This window comes from Mixophyes fleayi, chromosome 4, assembly GCF_038048845.1.
Source record: "Mixophyes fleayi isolate aMixFle1 chromosome 4, aMixFle1.hap1, whole genome shotgun sequence".
NCBI classification, from domain to species: Eukaryota; Metazoa; Chordata; class Amphibia; order Anura; family Limnodynastidae; genus Mixophyes; species Mixophyes fleayi.
The window spans coordinates 208,910,136-208,931,675 of record NC_134405.1 but is presented as its reverse complement, the minus strand read 5'-3'; the positions used below and the strand labels follow the sequence as shown (position 1 = coordinate 208,931,675).

General features: G+C 45.2%; 1 long non-coding RNA gene across 1 annotated transcript in view; it reads right to left on the bottom strand.

Annotated features, from left to right (window-relative positions):
• Positions 1-20,271, bottom strand: part of LOC142152512 (uncharacterized) — a 45,347-nt gene extending 25,076 nt beyond the window's left edge. The window contains exons 1-2 of the long non-coding RNA XR_012691349.1: positions 20,128-20,271; positions 10,807-10,962 (exon numbers count right to left, since the gene is read on the bottom strand). This is a non-coding gene — a long non-coding RNA (uncharacterized LOC142152512). The remainder of the gene's footprint in view (positions 1-10,806; positions 10,963-20,127) is intronic.
• Positions 20,272-21,540: the final 1,269 nt, after the last annotated feature.

Below are 21,540 nucleotides of genomic sequence, written 5' to 3'. Positions count from 1 at the left end.
TGGATGGAAGTTCCAATTGAATTACATTCCTCCTCCATAATAGTGATATTTCTGTGTGCACACAGCAGCTCGAGAGTAGATAAAAGTTGAAAATAGACAAAGTTCTTGTAAGGAGTAGTAAACAATCCTAAATGGAATGAATTGAAAGGTGACCGACGCGGTTCATTGCCATGGGGCAATTTTCTCAGAGACATATTCTTAATACTGCAATCTTCATTGTGTGTATGTATGTGTGTGTGTGTGTGTGTGTGTGTGTGTGTGTATATATATATATATAAACGATGAAACGCGTCACAAACTTTTGAATTCATTCCATTTGGGTTTGTTTACCACTCCTTACAAGAACTTAGTCTATTTTCAACTTTCATCTACTTTCGTTCCATTTTTCTTTTTCTTTTTTAAATCTGTATTATTAATTTTTTCAATAAGCGGGATTAACAAAGAGTACAATAGGGAATACATCAAATAATTATGGTACAACGTATTTGAAGTTGGTTAACAGGGTAAGAAAATCACAAATAAACATAACTTAAAAGGATGTGATATCAGAAATTACAGGAGGAATATCAGAAGTTATACATAGTCAATAGTGTGTATTATTGCATCTTAAACTATGATTTAAACCTGATAATATGGTGTTCATTTCTGCTATTCCAAATATGGGGGGAGGGAGTAAGGAAGTATTATTGAAGTAACTAGTGTAGAACAAAATGAATAAAATAAAATTAAACGAGAATTAAAATATTAACCTTTCACACGGTACTTCATCTATAAAATCCAATTTATTGTATCTCAGCGTATCTCTGAAGCAATCCAAAGAGGGTAGGGGGGCAGAGGGAAAGCACAAGTCAAGGTCAGAGAGCATTATTATTTTATTGCTTTTAGAATAAATGTCATCATAAGTTGCTCTTGGCAATTTTAACTCTGAACCAATCCTCCTCCAAGCACCACCTTTTTTTTTATATCAGTCTTCACCTAATTGCCTATATTAGAACCAGTTAGTTGATTCAAACATTTTCATTATGTTGTTTCTAATTTCAAGCTTTTTGAAGTCCCTTCAGACCCATGATGGCTACATCAAAACAGCGTTACAGATCTTCTTGCCAATAGGATAGCCTAATACGAGTAGGTAAGAACAAGTAGTCAGATAACCGGAACTGGTACACTATCGGGCAGCACAGTACAGAATCAGCAGGCAGTCTCAGTGTGAGGAAATTCCGAGGTTCGGTACACAGATTGGAGGCAGAGGTGCAAGCAGGAGGCAGAAGAAATGTCAAACAACCCAGGTAAGGAGCACAGAATAACAATGGTGGATAGTCAGCAAGCCGAGTCGGTACACCAATGCAGAGGAAACAGGATGGTCAAACAGGAAGAACTGGTACACGGGAGTCAGATCAGGAACAGAGAAGTCACAGAGATCCACGAGGAATCAGGAGCCAGGAAGCATACAAGTTTCTTTGATACTCACTGAGTGTCAGAGTGAGGTTTAAATATCCAGCAGTTCAAAATCCCCGCCCCGAGCTTAGTGATCATGTGACTGCCGATAACCGGAAGTGACACTTCTGATAGCAGAGAACCGGCAGCGCTGGAGCGATGACGGGTAAGTTTATGACAGTTTCAACATGTGTTTCACTCACAAAACCATGAGCTTCTGCCAGATTTGCTATCTTTTTTTTTTTTTTAAATCCAGTATTTTTATTGAAATTTTTTAAGATATAAACATACCAAACAACAAAAAAGAAAAGAAAAACAATCGCATATATATCAGAATTAAATGACGGAATTTACAAGATTACAATAAAGCATAATAATAATAAATGTGCTATATTCATTCAGGATCATACATCGTAAATGCTTATACATAAGCATGTTACACATGCAGGGTTTATTACATGGACTCAGATACTTATTATAAGAACTGCGGTAGCCATACATTTAAGTAGATAGAGCATCTGTACTAGATGACACAGGATAGAATGGAGACTCTAACCATCTGTACCATATATTCTCAAATTCCTTCAGAGCCTGTCTGCTAGTATAAACAAATCTCTCGTGCCCTATGGTGGTATTAACCAGTGCCTTCCAATTTTTAACCATGGGACTCGTCGGGGCCAACCACAGCCTCGCTATACAGACCTTAGCCAACATCAATAACTGTGAAATGTACATTTTTGTCAGTTTATTAACTTTCCCCTTCAATCGGAGCCCAAAGAGACAAGTGGCCGGTGAACTAAGAGACACTTCAATTCCAGTAACCTGAATACATCTCCTGATCCTTCGCCAGAAGATTCGTATACATGAACACTCCCATAGAAGGTGCCAAAAGTTAGCATTGATCGAATTGCATTTCGGACAGTTAGGGGTAACATCCGGGCAAAATTTTGCCAATCTAATAGGGGTAAAGTAGGCCCTGTGTAAGATAAACACCTGTATTTGTTGAAATTTTAATGATGAAGTATAACCTTTAGTACTGTCTGTAACCATTCCCCACTCCTTGTCTGATAAAGGGCCAATATCTATTTCCCACTGATTCCTCAAACCATCCAAATCATCTGCAGTGGATTCATACAGAAGACATGAATACATTCGAGAGATCAGACCTCTATAACCCAAGGTCTGTAATTGTTTCCTCAGTGGATCCACCCCAAACACCAATGTCTCCCCTTTAAATTGTGTGCTTAGGGCGTGTCGTAATTGAAGGTAAGAATAAAACATTGTTCTGGGTACAGAGAATTCCCCAACCAACTGTTCGAAGGATTTAGGTACATTTGTGTCATAAAGTTGACCTACCGACACCACACCCAATCGAGACCACTCCCTGGCCCTCTTCACTGTATTCAACTTCTCAAATTTCTTTGCCCCCCAGATAGGAGTATATGGATCAATGTCAGTTTGTTTCATTATTTTATTACAGATTGTCCAAATCTTATATGCCTGAATCAGGAGCGGAGGAGCCCGCATACCAAGCCGCCCCGCCAGCAGTGACTGTAAGGGAGTGTGATTAGAATTAAATTGGTGTACCAACACCCAATGTAGCTCATGGTAATCGGGGTCCGAAACCCATGCCCTAAGGTGGACTAACTGAGAGACAAAATAATATAGTTTCAAGTTAGGAAGTGCAAATCCACCAGAAGATCTGGATCTATACAGCGAGCTGCGCTTGACCTTAGCCCTTCCCCCTCCCCAAACCAATGAAATCAAATAGCTATCAATGCATCGGAAAATGGAGGGTGGAATATATACAGGTGACTGCTGGAATTATTACATGGACTCAGATACTTATTATAAGAACTGCGGGAGTGTTAGGAACCCCTCCAGCCGGCACAACACAACCCGGAATCTACTCTGCCAGTCAGGTGTTCACTGGAGCCCCTGATGGTGGGGACAGACTGGGCTGCAGACTGATAGATGGTCGTGAAGTGTGTACCGGCTGGGGAGAACCCAGGCAAGCGGAGTAAGGTCCACGCAGAGGTCAAGGGCCGGCAGCAGACAGCGGTATCAGTAAACAAGCTGAAGTCTGGGGTCACAGGCGGATAGCAGAAACGGTAAACAGGCCAGGGATTAGGGTCACAGGATACACAAGCGGAGTCAGTTCAAAGCCAAAGGTCATACACGGTAAATCAGAAGTGGTCTCAGAAGACTAGAGCAGGAACAAGCAGGTCAGCAGACTGGAGCACAGAAGCTATAACCGGCAATGAGGTAGCAGACCTCATTGCCTTAAATACTAACCCCAACCAATCAGAGCCTAGCTCTGCCAGAATACTGCCCATATTTAATTAGCCCACAGGCTATCTATGTGCGCACGCGCCCAGCAGTTCCCCTTGCTGGGACGCGGCGCTCTAACACACAGCTTGCCGACCGTTGTCTAGGCAACGGCCGGGCCGAGCCCCCGGAAGTGACGTCCCGGTCGCCATAGCGACGGCCGGGACGGAGGTAGGGGAGTCGCGGCGGTGCTTGTAACACTACCCCCCTACTTGAGGAGGGGTCGAGGGACACCGACATCCAGGTTTTCTTGGATACTACCTGAAGAACTCCTTCAACTGTTTAGGGGCATGAAGTTGTCTCCGCGGAACCCAAGACCGCTCTTCTAATCCACGATTCTTCCACTGCACTAGGAAGTGCACCTGCCCCTGCACTCTTTTAGGGTCGAGGATTTTCTGGACCACAAATTTTTGTGGTAAGTTCCTAATTCCCACAGAAGGCCCTGTAGGCTGGGATTTTCAGAGAGCCAGGGATCTTCAATATAAAAGCTATCGGATTAATCTGCTTGGTGATCATGAACGGACCAATAAATTTAGGCCCCAGTTTTTTACAAGGCTGTCTGAGCCTAACATTCCGAGTTAAAAGCCACACTTTCTGGCCCACTTTGAATGAGCAGGTGGTACGATGGTGGTCCGAATTTTTTTTAGCAGACAATGAAGATTTTCTCAAGGAGGACTGAACTTTCCTCCAAATTACTTTCAGATCAGCAGCTGTGGAACGAATTTCCGGGATACCAGCAGATTTGAGAGAATATAGCGAATTAGACCTGGGATGGAAACCGAAGTTACAGTAGAACGGGGAAGTTTGAGTAGATGAGTGAGATAAGTTATTGTAGGCAAAATCTGCCCAGGGCAGCAAAGAGGACCAGTTGTCATGGAATTCTGAAGTATAACATCGGAGGAACTGTTCCAGTGACTGGTTAACCCTTTCAGTTTGCCCATTTGACTGAGGGTGATATGCGGATGATAAATTGATCTTGATGCCAAGGAGAGTACAGAAGGATTTCCAGAATTGGCCTATGAACTGAGAACCCCGATCGGAGACGATGTCAGTAGGAAGTCCATGGAGCCGGAAAATATGTTGAATGAATAAGACAGCCAAATCCCAAGCAGTGGGCAGTTTAGTTAGTGGAATGAAATGTGACATTTTGCTGAACCGATCTACCACGACCCAAATGGTAGTGTGTCCTGCAGAAGGTGGTAGATCAACTATAAAGTCCATGGACAAGTGCGTCCATGGTTTTGCAGGAATGGCCAAAGGAACTAACTGACCTACTGGACGGGTCCTGGGGACTTTGTTTCTGGCACAAACCTCACATGACAGGACGTGACTCTTGACGTCAGCAGACAAAGATGGCCACCATACAGTACGGGAAAGGATTTCTAATGTCTTAAAGACTCCCGGATGTCCAGCAGTTTGACTATTGTGTGCTTCAGCAACAACTGCCCTCCTCAGATGAACTGGGACAAACAAACATCCTACTGGAGTATTATCAGGAGCTAATCTCTGAAACCTTTGTAAAGAACAGCTCAGGTCTTGGGTTAACCCAGCATGAATCATAGACAAGGGGATAATAGGTTCTCAATTAGTAACCGGAGCATGGTGTGCCAGAAAGCTTCTGGACAGGGCATCTGCCCGGACATTCTTAGATCCTGGACGATATGTAATTACAAAGTTAAAACGAGTGAAGAACAGCGACCAACGAGCCTGCCGAGGGTTCAGTCGTTTGGCCGACTGTATATACTGCAGATTTTAATGATCCGTTATAACGGAAATCTGGTGTGTAGCGCCTTCCAACCAATGTCGCCATTCCTCAAAGGCCCATTTGATTGCCAACATCTCTTGGTTTCCCACATCATAGTTGGCCTCCGCTGAAGAGAATTGGCGAGAGAAATAGGCACATGGATGTAAGCGGTGATTCTGGCAATCTTTTTGAGACAAGATGGCACCCGCACCGACGTCAGAGGCATCAACCTCAAGGATAAACGGTAACTTAGGATCCGGATGTCTGAGGACCTGAGCAGACACGAAGGCGTTCTTCAGGGTTTCAAACGCAGTTATTGCCTGAGATGTCCAGTTAGCTGGGTCGCTTCCCTTGCGAGTCAAGGTGACAATAGAAGACACAATATCCGCAAAGCCGCCAATAAACCTCCTGTAATAATTGGCGAATCCCAGGAATCTCTGGACCGCCTTGAGGTTATTCGGTTGTACCCAGTCTAGGATTGCTTGGACCTTGGTTGGGTCCATAGAGAATCCTTCCGAGGAGAGATTATATAACCAAGAAAGGATACCTTCTGAACCTCAAACTCACATTTTTCGAGTTTAGCATAGAGATGATGTTTTCTCAACTTTTGTAAAACTTTTCTGACATGACTCTGGTGTACTGACAACGAGCCCGAATATATGAGGATGTCGTCCAAGTAAACCACAACGAAATGTCCCAGAAACTCACGTAGCACTTCCTTAATTAGATCCTGAAATACTGCAGGGGCGTTACTAAGACCAAACGGCATGACCAAATATTCATAGTGGTCAGAGAGCGTATTGAATGCCGTCTTCCACTCATCACCTGTTTCAAAATTGATCTCCGGGGTGCATATAACCTCATACGTATTAGTATGAGGTTATATGCACCCCGGAGATCAATTTTGGTGAAGACTGTTGCACCTCTTAGTTGATCGAACAATACAGAGATGAGAGGAAGTGGATAGGTGTTTTTTGACTGTGATGAGGTTCAAACCTCTGTAGTCAATACAGGGTCTTAGCCCTCCGTCTTTTTTAGACACAAAAAAACAACCAGCTCCTACTGAAGATTTGGATGGCCTGATGAAGCCCTTTTCCAAATTCTCCTCAATATACTCCTGCATGGACTTGGTCTCGGGAGCTGAGAGGGAATACAGGCGTCCCTTAGGCAACTTGGAACCAGGTATGAGCTCAATAGCGCAGTCGAAGTCACGGTGAGGTGGTAGGGTATCCGCCGCTCTCTTGGAAAACACGTCCCAGAAGTCGTGGTATTGTGAGGGAAGTTTCTCCGGAATAGACTGGATCACCCGCAGCGCTAGTGACAAGCAGGACTGTTCACAATAAGAACTCCAGTGGACGATTTGCCTAGGCAACGGCCGGGCCGAGCCCCCCGGAAGTGACGTCCCGGTCGCCATAGCGACGGCTGGGACGGAGGTTGGGGAGTCGCGGCGGCTGGGCACCGCCGCGGCTTGTAACAGGGAGCCATACATTTAAGTAAATAGAGCATCTGTACTAGATGACACAGGATAAAATGGAGACTCTAACCATATGTACCATATATTCTCAAATTTATTAAATTTGATTATTTATTAAAATAAATAAATTTCAGATTTGCTATCTTTAGTGAGTGAAACACATCTTAGCCTGTTAGGACTGCCAGGGATCCTTAGCATACCTCTCTTGGAAGTTATGTGATTGATAGGGGAGCATCTATTGTAGCTTCATTTGAACCTGTATGTTCATGTAAATCAGTGATACACTAAGGTGACATTCACCTCAACCTAGGTCATTTGGTTTAAGTACAAAGACTTGGTGCCCTACAACTGTCATATGATTGACTCTTAACAGCTTGAGTTTAATCAACCATTGACATGTTTTTTTTTCACTACCTGAGCTCCTACTCTTATTTCTGTTGTGCGGTTGGAAGAATAACTTAGGTGACTACAAGCTAATTCCCCGATTCAGTCTATATTTCTGTTGGGCCATCTATAGTCATTGAGAGAATACTCCCTCACCCTCTTAGTACTCCATGAATCCCAACCTATCAACTTCGTATCTAACTAAGCCCCTTAACTCTGAACCCCTTCCAATGTTCTTCTTGCTCATTGCCTTCCCCCTGAAACGTTTACCTCTTCAATGAATACCTTACCTACCTTAGAAACTCACCTTTAAATGCTAAAATCTAAATAAGTATGTTTAATCTTCACATATCCTCATGAATAACAAAAAAACAAAATCAAAATAATCTTGTAGTAATAGGGATATAGGTTGTAGGGATATATTGCGGGGGAAAATTTTTGAGTCTCTGTTTACACTGAAATCGAGGGTTCTCAACTTTCATCACATAGTTGCTCTACGTTTCTGCTGTTACATTTGTAGTCAATGTATATTTACATATGGTTTTCTATATTTCTCTTCACCTTATATCACATTTTAACTGTATTTATTTTTATACTTTGTAAACATCAATAACCCAGTTAAGAAAATCAAATTACAACACTGCCTATAACCTTTCTCTGCACTACATTATATTGAAGTGGCAAGGAATCTCTAACTATCGCCCCATATCTCTTCTCCCCTTTGCCTCCAAAATTCTCGAGAGCCTCGTCTGCAGCCGTCTCTCCTCCTACCTTTCTGAACACTCCCTCCTTGATCCTCTCCAGTCTGGTTTCCGCCCCCTTCACTCCACTGAAACTGCCCTGGCTAAAGTCACCAATGATCTCCTCTCTGCTAAAGCCAGGGGCCACTTCTCCCTTCTTATCCTCCTCGATCTCTCAGCAGCCTTCGACACCGTGGACCACCCCCTCCTCCTCCACACCCTCCAGTCCTTTGGCCTCTCCAGTCCTGTCCTGTCCTGGTTCACCTCTTACCTTTCGGACCGTTCCTTCTCCGTCACCACCTCTGGGTCTCTCTCCCCCCCGTCCACCCTTCCAGTCGGGGTCCCTCAGGGCTCTGTTTTAGGACCCTTACTCTTCTCTCTATACACCTCTTCCCTGGGTGAACTCATCAGCTCCTACGGCCTCAATTACCACCTCTACGCTGATGACACTCAACTTTACCTCTCCTCTCCTGATCTCTCTCCCTCCCTCCTCTCTAGGGTGTCCGCCTGCCGCTCTGCCATCTCCTCCTGGATGTCCTCTCGATTCCTCAAACTTAACCTCGCCAAAACTGAACTCATAGTCTTTCCTCCCCCTCACACCTCGCCCCCTTCTGACCTCTCTATCACTGTCGACAACACCTCTATCTCCCCTGTCCCCCAACTTCGCTGCCTCGGTGTCATCCTCGACTCCTCTCTCTCCTTTGGCCCCCACATTCTCTCTCTTGCTAAATTCTGCCGCTTCCAGCTGCGCAACATCGCTCGCATCCGGCCCTTCTTCTCCCAAGATGCCACCAAATGTCTTATTCACTCTCTGATCATCTCCCGCTTGGACTACTGCAACCTCCTCCTTACTGGCCTCCCCCACTCTCATCTCGCTCCCCTTCGATCTGTACTTAACGCAGCCGCTAGGCTCATCTTCCTTTCTCGCCGCTCCTCTTCTGTCTCCCCCCTCTACCAATCCCTTCACTGGCTCCCCTTCCCCTACAGAATCCTGTTCAAGCTCCTCACTCTTACATACAAGGCCCTCGCCAACTCCACTGCACCCTACATCTCCACCCTCCTCTCTATTCATGCTCCATCCCGCCCTCTCCGTTCTGCCAATGACCGTCGCCTCTCTTCCCCCCTGATCACCTCCTCCCACGCGCGTATCCAAGACTTCGCCCGTGCTGCCCCCCTCCACTGGAACAAGCTCCCTCCCTCCATCAGAACTTCCTCTAATCTGTCCAGTTTCAAACGGGCTTTAAAAACCCACCTTTTTCTTAAAGCCTTCCAGTCTCCCACTTAACTTCCTACCTTTTCTTCTGCCTCTTCCTCCCCCCTTATCCTTATCCTCCGTTCCTCCATCTCTCCCCCGTGTCTCTCTGTCTGTCTACCCTACCCCTTAGATTGTACGCTCCTTTGAGCAGGGTATTCTCTCCTCCTGTCTTCACCACTGTTAACTCTGCTCTCCAGCTACTTAGTCCTCCTCCTTGAGGACCCTCTTTCCCGCGTCCCCTCTCGCTCCCTCCTCTCCCCTCTAGGGGTCTCCCTGTCATCCGTGCCTTCCCTCTTGGACTCCGTCGTTGGCGGACCTTCCCCTCTCCCCTCCTCCACCCCTCTAGCGGTGCTTTGAGCTCACTGAGTTACTGTGATTATTGTTTACTGTACTGTGCTGTCTCACCTCGTATTGTAATCTCGTTTGTCCCTGTACGGCGCTACGGACACCTAGTGGCGCCCTATAAATAAAAATTAATAATAATAATAAATAATAATAATCACCATTTTTTAGGCAAAGTGATTTCAAATTAGAACACACAGACTGTCGTCTCACAATTTTTGCTAAAGACGTCACATTCACCTTAGTAAAGGAATCATGGTTGTCAGGGACAAATTGGGCTATACAATTATATTATTTTTCATGTGTTTTTACCTGTGTGTAGTTTGTATTTTCTCCCTGTGTTTGCGTGGGTTTCCTGCAGGTGCCCCGTTTTCCTCCCACACTCCAAAAATATACTGGTAGGTTAATTGGCTGCTAACAAAATGAACCCGTGTCTGTCTGTGTGTGTTAGGGAATTTAGACTGTAACCTCCAATGGGGTAAGGACTGATGTGAGTAACAAATATTGTCTGTAGAGTGCTTGCGGAATTTGTGGAACTATATAAATAAATGATGATGCTCAAACTGGATGTTTTCTTTAATGTTTTTCAATATATAAGTGGGTAAAATTACAGCCTATAAGTAGGACACATTTTCATTTAAAGAGTTCTAAAATAGCTGTTGTTTTCTAGCAGAGAAGCAGCAAGTATATTAAAGGCTTAATTAATAGGATACTGCTCACTGAAGTGTGAAATGAATATGTTTCAAATTCATATCACCAATTATATGGTTATTGGAGCTATACAGTTCAAGTTTCCTCAGTTGTAACCTGGATGGCATTACAATATTGGAAGATCTCTCATTGTCATTGAAAAGACTACACGTGTGGAACTTGATGAGTTATTTATAATATAAAAGGATAGTGCATATGATGTGTCAACATTCTCAAAAATTACTTGCAAAAACTATATTCATAGAACTGGTAGATGTTTAAGCAGTGAAGGCAGGGTGATGCTATACATTACATTATGCATTCTCTTACAGTCAGCAGCATGTTATTAATAGTAGATTCAAATAGAATTTTAAGGAGAACATGCAACATACAGATTGTTTTAATTTCAACTAACCTAATTTTCATCAGCAACAACAACTGAAGCAGAATCTTTGGAAGTGATTTACTAGATGCTCCCTTTGTATAGATGCTGTCTAAGTGATGCCCCTGAGAGAAGTGGCTGAATGGTGGTTCAATAGGGTAGTGGCATTTAAATGTCTACTTTGGTGCTCTGGAAAAAAAAACATTTTTTCAAATTAACTAACAAACACCTTGATTGCAGTTTAAATCATTTTAGTCCAGGCCTAGCATTCTTATTGGTGAGAGGCTCCTAAATGTCCTCTGTATGACAGTTCCCTTCTGACAGATAGCAGGGGAAGGATAGTGTCAGCGTAGACCAGTATGCATTTTGAGAGCTAGATTCCAAGGGCTAGATTTACTAAACTGCGGGTTTGGAAAAGTGGAGATGTTGCCTATAGCAACCAATCAGATTCTAGCTTTCATTTATTTAGTGCATTCTACAAAATGACAGCTAGAATCTGGTTGGTTGCTTTAGGAAACATCTCCAATTTTTCAAACCCACAGTTTAGTAAATATACCCCCAAGACTTAGCTGTAGCAAGCTCTGTACCAGAGCACAGATGAGAATCTAGATTACAAGTGATAGGGTCCGGAACCTAGCAAGATGGAGAGAGATTGAGCCATGGTGAGAAATCGGAGAACCAGGTGCTGTCAGCCTGCCTTGTCAATGTGCAGATTATTAGGAGTGTGGATATCCTCATTTAGAGGTATCCTGAGGTAAGTGTGTGCAAAGACTGTTCACCAGCGAGTACTTAGGGGTCTATGCATCAATAAGATGCGGTACAGCTAAATATGCATTGCTGCAAATCGCAGTGATGCATATTTATGCTTCACCAAGATGCACCATGCGGGGCTACTATTGGAGCCCTGGCGAAGTAACCCCAATGCTGCAAACTTTTTTCCTATTTACCGGCAGCGCTAGGAGGAAGTGCACTAGCACTGTATGAGATTTCGCGAAGCCAGAGAGGCTTCAGCAGAATCCCATAAGAAATAACAGGTGAGATGGCGTTACCTGTTGCGCAATGCAAAGCTTATCAAAGCTCGATGCACTGCAAAACATCGCAGTCCCCATAGTAATCTATGGGAATTGTGATGCTGCATGATATTTGCCTAAACAGAGGACATTTTCTGTGAAATCTCCTCCGTTAGGCATGTAATGCATAGCAAACATACATAAAAGATGTGGAAACAGTAGTTTTCTGCATCTTTTATGTGTCAAATATGCTCGATTCATAGACCCCTCTGTGGGCTAGAGTACAGAAGCTAAAGAGATAGGTATACCAAGCTTTGAATGAGATCAGGGCAAGCGGAGCACCTATGGAGACAGATAGAGTAACAATCCATATCAGCACTGTGACAAAATATGTGATGTATTGTAACTATGATTTATGCAACCAAGAACTGTGCAGGTGAGAAAAGATGTGACAAAAGTGATTCTTTATTCATCAGAGAGATGGTCTGATGCCGACTCATTTTGTCAGCTATATGTGTACTGTGCTACCATGCTTGTTTCAGCTCCACACCTATATTTCTTGTTACTAAGCCTGCAAGTACAGGGGCACCTGTCTGTGTAACTACCTGCTGTATCCTAGGGAGAAGAGCACCAAGCTAACCCTGGGTGGCAAGTATGTGTCCAGTGATAGGTGCCAGGAGCAATGCGCCCTACACCACCCCACAGACAGACAGGGGGCAACAATTATAAAAATCCTTTCATATTGTGGAGGTGTCTCCGGTGAAGACCCCCGCCAGCGCTGTGTCCCTGGAGGGGCTGAAGAGGTCCCTGATGGTGCCCAGCAGGAAGAAAGAAGAGGAGAAGTACTCACCCGTCCAGCGACCCAGCGGTGAGTATCGTGGCTTCTTTCCTGCAGGTCCTGTGCGCGGGGGAAGGATGAGCCAATCAGGGCTCATCTTTCCCCGCTGGCCAATCAGCGGCCTGATGCGCGAGCCAATCGCGGCTCGCACGCTGCCATTTAAAAGATTGGCGCCGACGCGAGCCAATCAGCGCTCGCGCCGGCTAATGACGTCACGCCGGCGACTATATAAGTCGCCGGGTGGCGCCATTTTGAGAGAAAGAGTCCGGCGGCGGAGAGAGAAGGACCTCGTGGGACGTCCAGAAAGGAAGAAGACCAGAAGCGGCGGAGATCGTCGGCGGGGAGCCCTTGTAAGGGCTGAGAGCGTCCCCGCCCCAGCAGCAACAGCAGATCCAGCGCCGAAGAGGAGAAGAGGCGCCGCCGGCTGGAGGGTCTGGAAGACTCGGAGAAGGAAGAAGACGGCGTGGCAAGTTGAGTATCCTGCGCAGAGCAGGTAAGTATATTCAACGTTAAATTCGGGCACTAGGCCCGGGGCCACGGTCGGGCACAAGGCCCGTTGGCACGGAAAATTAAGGGCACAAGGCCCAGGGACCTGGGCACTAGGCCCCTACGAGTTAGTGGGCCAGTAGGCCATATTACTGATCTATAAAGGGCACAAGGCCCTGTTAGTTAAACAGTGGCGTGAGAGCCCCAGGTGCAAGGGCACAAGGCCCTTAGGTAGTTAGTGGCCTAGAGGCCATAGGAAGGCCAGAGGGCCTGGTTAGGGGCTGGTAGCCCGTAGGCTATTAAGGGCACAAGGCCCTCAGTCAGGGAGGCCACAGGCCTCAGGCAGGGGCTAGGACCCCTAGGTAGCAGGGCACAAGGCCCTAGTTAGTGGGCTCAGAGCCCTGAGAGAGGGGGCTGAGGCCCATTAATCAGAGCACAAGGCTCTGTGTGCAACTGGGCAAGAGGCCCATGGTGTGAAGGGCAGAAGGTCCTGGTGGTGATGAGGTAGAGGCGTGGGAGCCTCGTGAGTGTAGGCGCGGTCCTGTGTGAGGTGAGCACACGTAGTTAGGAGGTACAGTAGAGCGGAGGCTCCTGTGGTGCTGTAGCAACCGTCTGGTTGGCTAGCAGCGGTGTACTCTGATAAGTAGCTTACAAAGTATTGTATATTGTATTCTGTCTGTGAGGCGGGTATTGTTGAATTACAGTATTTTGGGTGTGCTACGTAATTGTGTCCAGGGGCAAGACGTCAGGCCCCCATAAAAGGTAGGCTCTTGTTCCTGTGTTGTTCTGTGCTAACCCGTGCTGTGGGGACAAGTGTAGTTACCAGCATACGCATAGTCAGGGGAGAACACACGTAGTTTTCCTGTCCCTTAGGTCCCCGGGGTCACACTGGTACCCAGAGGGGGTGGCTGAGTGAGTTGGTGGCAGTGCAGCACACCTTGAAGCAGTTCCAGGGGCGGCCGTGGTTCTGATTGAGGGTCATCAAGGCCGGTTCTGTGCAGGTGGACCTGTGGTTCCGGACGTAGGGACACGTGTGAGATACCCGAGTACAGGCAGTCGGGCGGTTCAGTTCGATCGGCTGTTCCGTGCGGCAGTCGACCCGCGGGTTAGTGTGCTGTTCCACTGAGCCTCAGCCGGGCTTAAAGAACCGGTCCTTAGGGTCTGTGGGTGACCCCATAGCAAGAAGGCAGCTTCTTGGTACGACCTGGGTGAGGGGGTTAGGAACCGCCCTCCGGTTTAGTCAGTGAACACCGGCTGGTGTTCCCCGTAGTGTGTAAGTGAGCAGTTCCGTTAGTGCACCACACCTAGTTAGTCATAGTGGTTTGACTTAGTTGCATTGCCGACCATTAGAGTGTTGTTAGGGTTGGGTCGCTGTTGTAGTCAGTTCAGTTCTGTGGGTGCCATCTTAGTCTCACTGACAGTGCAGAGGGAGGCTGTGTGTCCTTGTCATCTGCAGGTGTCGGGAAGGTGCAGGAGAACCGGATCGGAAGTGGGAGTGTCCCGGTGAGTATTACGCTCGATTCCCCCTTTCGGTTAGGCCCTCACCGGCAGGTGTGTGAGGTACTTGAGGCGGGATTAGTCCTCGGACTAGTCTTGGTCTTAAGTGCCTGTAGTCCCCCGCGTCTTGGCAAGAACAAAGTGAGGAGGCGGCAAGTGAGCTTGGACTGACCGTGTCCTTGTTCTTTGCCGTAGTCTCGGACAGCCCTTACCTGGTAGGCACGGCCGTAATCTCTGTCTCTTCCGTAGAGGGACGTGATTGGAGGTGACGGGTTGCGGCTGCGGATCTGCTGGGTTTGGATCGCAGCTGGGATATCGGAAGCGGACTGGAGGTGACCATCGTTTTCAAGGTAAGTTCTTTTGTGTTGCGTCTGTCCCTGTCTTTCCCCGCAGGGGGCGTTACAATATAGTGCTTTTCTCCCATCACATGCAAAGCTGTGTACAATTTGTAAACATATTATATGAAGAACAGTGTATTCAGTAATTGTGGAAAAGGTGGTATACATGGAATGAACAGTTCCAGAACTACACATTGGTAGCATTAGCTACATGCCAACATACCATTATGTCTTTTTGTCTCTACCTCCGGACTTGTGATGTCTGCAGTGATAGGGGATGAGCAAACTCCAAGGCATGATACACTTTTAGTGAAGATAAATCTCATAGAGCACAAGACATGGAGTGCCAAGGTCTGAGACTGGCATGACAAGCCACTAGAACCAAAAAGATTTTTATGGAAAAATTCACTTTTACTGTGTCTTTTCATACAGACATTCATACTTGAGCTCAAAGATAAAATAACTTGTATAAAATGATGACACTAGGAAAATATTCAAATAGCCAAATTATTATTACCTTTTTGGGAATACTTATACTGCACATGTGATATTATACAGTTCCATGAAACAGACCAGTTCCCCTAGTTCGGAAAAAAACATCCATTCTCTTGTATCTACCTATTTTCTTCATTGTCTACAATTAAGACTATTCCCTTCACCCTTTAACCTTTGTCACACTCACCAACAATATCTACTGATCTGAGCACCGTATCTTTGTGCAGCAACTGTTAGGATCCCCTCCAGCCAGTACAACAACACCCGGAGTCTGCTCCGAATGTCTGGTGTTCACTGTTGCCCCTAGTGGTGGGGATAGACTTGGCCGCAGACAAACGAATGGTCATGTGATGTGTACCGACTGTGGAGAACCCAGGAACAGAGAGTTATGGCAGACAGCGTATCCAGAGAACTAGCCGAGGTCAGGGGTCACTTGCTTGATAGAATAGTCAGAAAACACGCCAAGGGTCGGGGTCACGAGCAAATCAGCAGTATCCAAGGTTCAAGCCAGAAGGTCAAGGGCACAGGCAGAAGGCAAATCCAAGGTACATGCAGGGGTCATACACGGTAAACGAAAGTCCAAAGGTTTTTCACACCAACAGCACAACAGCAGGCAGCAAACAGGAGTCTGGAAGCTATAACTGGCAGGGAGGCTAACCCTCCCTGCCTTAAATACAGAAATAGACCAATGAGAGCCTACGGCAACGGTCGGCTGGCCCCACGGCCGCCTGTGAGAGAGTCGCGGCGGCTGGGCACCGCCACGGCTCGTAACAGCAACTAGTTGGGTGACTGCTCCATAAATTATTGAGCACAGAACAAGCTTCATCACTGTCGAGATATACTAGGGTTCCCAACTGTCTCAATGTTTCCAGGACAGTACCTCTTTCCCGCTTGTTCGAAAATTGTTGCACCCAAATTAACAAACTGAGTGGTATCAGCTTCCAGTAGTTGTTCGTAAAGTGTTTGAAGCTATTTGAACATAATAGGAAACATGGACTGACTTTCATGGACTGAATAAAATTTAAGTTGCCTTAGTGCAATTGTTAACTGTTTCATAATCATGGGACCCCTGCTATACACCGATCAACCACAACATTAAAACCACCTGCCTAATATTGTGTAGGTCCTCTTCATGCCAACAAAGCAGCTCTGACCCATCGAGACACGGACTCTACAAGACCTCTGAAGGTGTCCTGTGGTATCTAGCACCAAGACTTTAGCAGCAGATCCAAGTTCTATAAGTTTCCAGAACATCCCACAGATGCTCGATCAGATTGAGATCTGGCTAATTTTGAATTCAAGTCAACACTTTGAACTCTTTCTCATGTTCCTCAAACCATTTCTAAACAATTTTTGCAGTGTGCCAGGGTGCATGATCCTGCTGAAAGAGGTCACTGCCATGAGGGAATACTGTTGTAATGAAGGGGTGTACTTGGTCTGCAACAATGTTCTGGTAGGTGGCACGTGTCAAACTAACATCCGCATATATACCAGAAACCAAGATTTGTCCAAAGCATCACACTTCATCTCCCGGCTTGCCTTCTTCCCATGGTGCTGTTAGGATCTTACCTGTTCCCCGCTCCACTGCGCTGTCGGGTCTGGCAGCTTGTCATCTTCAGCGGTGAGTGCTCTCCCTGATGGCGCCGCTGCACTTCCGGATTCTCGCAGCAGGGGTCATGTGACTCTGGGCGGGGAATTCAAAAACTACTTATTCCTGCTCTGACACGCTATCTGTGTCAGAGCAATGTGTTTCCTGTTCCTGGCTACCTTTCCCTGTGTACCTGACTCCTGTGATCCTGCTCCCTGTGTACTCCTATATTTCCTCAGACTCCTGTGTACCAAACCTGGCTGTGACCTGACTATTCTTTGGCTTAATCCCATGCACCGCGAATTGGACTGACCATCCCGTGTACCGACTCGGCTGTGTTCTTGACAACTCTCTGGACTTCCCTCTGGCACCGTATATCTGATGACCTCCTGTGTACCGACCCGGCTGTGTTTCTACTCCTCTGGATTCATCTACTGCTACGCATACAACTGATACCGTGCATCAAGCCGGCTTCTGCTTCAGACCTCCAGACCCTGGAATTCACGGTTAGTGCCTGTATTTGCATCACCTTGTCATATTGCCTGTTTGACAATCCATCACTTACAGCCTTTTCCCTTACGTCAGTAGGCTAACCTGGGGGCCGCGACCTGCGGTTCTTCGGCAGCAAAATCCATCCTACCTTGCGGTGGTTCTTGGTGAAGACTGGAAGGCCGTTAGACTCCGCGCCCTAGGTAAGCCTGTGTAAATACGGACTAAAGCATCAGAACCGTAACAGGTGCATCCTGGTGTCATCTCTTCCCAAAGTAAATGACGTGCATGCACCCAGCAGTCCACATGATATAAAAGAAAAGGTGATGCATCTGACCAGGCCACCTTCTTCCATTGCTCCATGGTCCAGTTCTGGTGCTCATGTGCCCATTGTAGGCACTTTCAACGGTGAACAGGGGTCAGCATGGGCACTCTGCAATGTACTGTGTGTTATGACACCTTTCTATCACAGCCAGCATTAACTTTTTCAGCAATTTGTGCAACAGTAGCTACTCTGTGAGATTGGACCAGACGGGTTAGCCTTTGCTCCCCACAAACCTCAATGAGCTTTGGGCAACCCATGACCTGGTTTTCGGTTCAGTGATTGTCCTACCTTGTATCACTTTTGATAGGTACTAACCACTGCATACCTGGAACACCCCACAAGACCCCCCTCTTCTTCTCTCTCGTGTATCTGACTGCCTTTCCGCCATCTCCTCCTGGATGTCTTCACATTTTCTCAAAATCAACATTGCTAAAACTGAACTCATTGTTTTCCCTCCTTCTAAATCTTCACCCAACCATGATCTATCCATCACCGTTAATAACACCACCATCTCTGCTGTTTCCCAACTTTGCTGACTGGGTGTCTCCCTCGACTCCTCCCTCTCTTTTGCCCTCCACACTCAACCTCTTGCCCAATCCTGTCGCTTTCAACTATGGAATATTGCCGGCATCCAGTCATTCCTCTCTCAGGATGCTGCCAAAACCATCATCCACACTCTCACCATTTCCTGACCCGATTAGTGTAACTTTCTCCTCACCAACCTCCTCCACTCTCATCTTGCCCCCCGTTGTTCTATTCTCAATGCGGCTCTGGAAATTATCTTTCTTTCACGCTGCTCTTCCCAAGCCTCCTCTCTCTGCCTTGGCTTACAATGGCTCCCATTCCCCTAAAGAATCCTGTTTAAACTCCTCTCTGTCACCTACAAGGCCCTCTCCCACTCCACTGCCCTGTATATATCTCTTACCTCCTCTCCATCCACACTCTCACCCATTCCCTGCATTCAGCCCATGACCGTCGCCTCTCCTCTGCACTGATTACCTCATCCTATGCCACAATTCAAGACTTCTCCTGTGCTGCCCCCTCCATTGGAACAACCTCCCTCCCTCCATCTGTCTATGCCCTAATCTCAGTACCTTCAAACGGGCTCTCAAAACACATTTGTTCCTCAAGGCCTACCAGCCATCCACTTAACCTTCTCCATCCTTGTTCTCCTACGGCACTGCGGATACCTTGTGGCGCCATATAAATAAAGAAGATGATGAAGAAGAAGAAGAAGAAGAAGACCTGTCATTTTGGAGATGTTCTGGCCCAGTCGTAATTTGGTTCTGTCAAAGTCGCTCAGATCCTTACACTTGTCCATTTTTCCTGCTTCCAACACATCAACTTCAAGAACTGACTGTTCATTTGCTACCTAATATATGCCACCCCTTGACAGGTGCCATTGTAAGGCGATAACCAATGTTATTCACTTTACTTGTCAGGTGGTTTTAATGTTGTGGCTGATCAGTGTATATATACATGAATGGAGCACTGTATAAAACAAACACTTTTGCCCTGTGTTACAAAGAGGTGTATAGGCATGTTATTGTCTAATATTATTATACATGTATAAAACACCAAATATATGAAGTCTTTTACAAAGCATTCTCAATTACAGTCATTATGTATCATGAGGAGATATTGTCCTAGGTTTTAAACAAGGCATATTACAAAGGAGGTGTGATATTGAAATATCGCAAGTACAAAGAGCTCTATATGATAATGTCAGGTATAATTCATGAAGATTGGACTGTAACAAGGTTTATCTGATTGTTGTATATGTCTCTTAATAGACCGCACGAATTATACTGTGTTCCATTTAAAGAGTATTTTTCCACAAATGTTTTGTTCGTTTTATGAAATGTTTGGGTGACGGAGGCATTACAAAACGTGCACTCTGCTTCCGCAATATTTGCAGCTGCCACTTGTGGGTTTCCTATGGTCATAGTGCCCATGTGACAGGGGTTGTTAAGTAGGAACATCAACAGCAATTAAATATAGGCTGCGAGTTCCAAGACACCTTACTCCTTTTGGAAGAAAGTCCTGCTAGCTTGTGGTGGCTTCAGACTCTTACTGCACATGCCCAAGCTGCTACAAAGGACTGCTAAGTAAGGTGGGTGTAACTTTATTCATAGAATAAAACATTTCTGTGGAGACAGCTGTGATAATAACTGTACCATGACCCTTTAAAATAGTAGTGTTAATAACATGTCATATGGTCACAATTTATTTTTATGTGTGTATTTCCTGAATTTTGATCTGTAATTAAAGCTGCTGTACGATCTTACCAGTGATTGCCTCTTCTGATTGGTCCTGCTGATCACTCCTCTCTGCAGCATTACACAGCCCCGGTTTTCAGTTGGGACTGTGAGATCAACCACGGAGCCCCAGGAATAATTCATTTGTAAAGTTGACTGATGAAGGGGCCTCTGTGCTCTGAAAGCTAGCAAATATAATAATATTTTTTTTTTAGGTTAGCCAATAAAGGTATCACTCCTATAATACATTTGTCTTTTTTGACACAAAAGTATTTAACATCACATAGCTGGATGGAGGCAAAGGTTCAGATTAGTAACATTTAGCAAAAAATAGTAACAACTTTAAATTTGCGACCTATGAATTACGAAAGTTGCCAAATTGTTTGTGCTCTTAACTGTTCCAGTTAGATGGCTGCATAAAATGAGAAGGCAAAATACCAATCTAGAATGGTTCAGTCTACTAGGGTCATGCACCATCAAGTTAAATATTATTGTTAGTTTTATGATGGCCAATTTATTCCTGATTTATAAATCAAATGTACAGTTATATAATTGTATTTGTTACAATACAGCAGTTAACTGCTGTTTTTCTGACACTAGGGGCTAGATTTACTAAGCGGCGGGTTTGAAAAAGTGGGGATGTTGCCTATAGCAACCAATCAGATTCTAGCTGTCATTTTGTAGAAGGTACTAAATAAATGACAGCTAGAATCTGATTGGTTGCTATAGGCAACATCCCCACTTTTTCAAACCCGCAGCTTAGTAAATCTAGCCCTAGGTCTGTGACCCAAGATTTGTTAATACGTAAGCCAATTTCAACAGTAAAAGAGAAACCACAATAATATATTGTGACGTGTGGCTATTTTTGTCCAAATGAGCATATTTTTACAGGGAATCACACAGATTTCTTTGCCATGTTGTTGGTGTCTGTCTGGGTGCAACATTTTCAAACTATTTTGGGCTAGGCCATATGAATGCAAAAAAAAAATATTTAAATTTTTAAGATGAAAATACTTAACTGAGTTTGTGTGTAGAAGTAGCATTTAGTGTTACCTGATTTACAGGGGGCTGCCCAGCATTATCCTTCCCAAACAAACACTTGAATTTTAGAGCTACTCACGTGTTGCCAGTAATAGGTAGTCGCCAAATTCTTTCCATAGAATGCCCTTTGCAAACTCCACGTAGTGTTCTAGGTGCATTCAATTAAATGTAATATGTGGAATCAGTTATATGTCTGTACATATACATTCATACCTCTAACTAAATAGTAAGGTTTAACATAAGCATTATAAGCCCTAATTAGTATGTCTTTATTATATATATATAAATAATATATATATATATATATATATATATATATATATATATATATATATATATATATATATATATATATACATATATGTATGTATAGTGTAGAATATAGTAAAATAGGTGATTGGA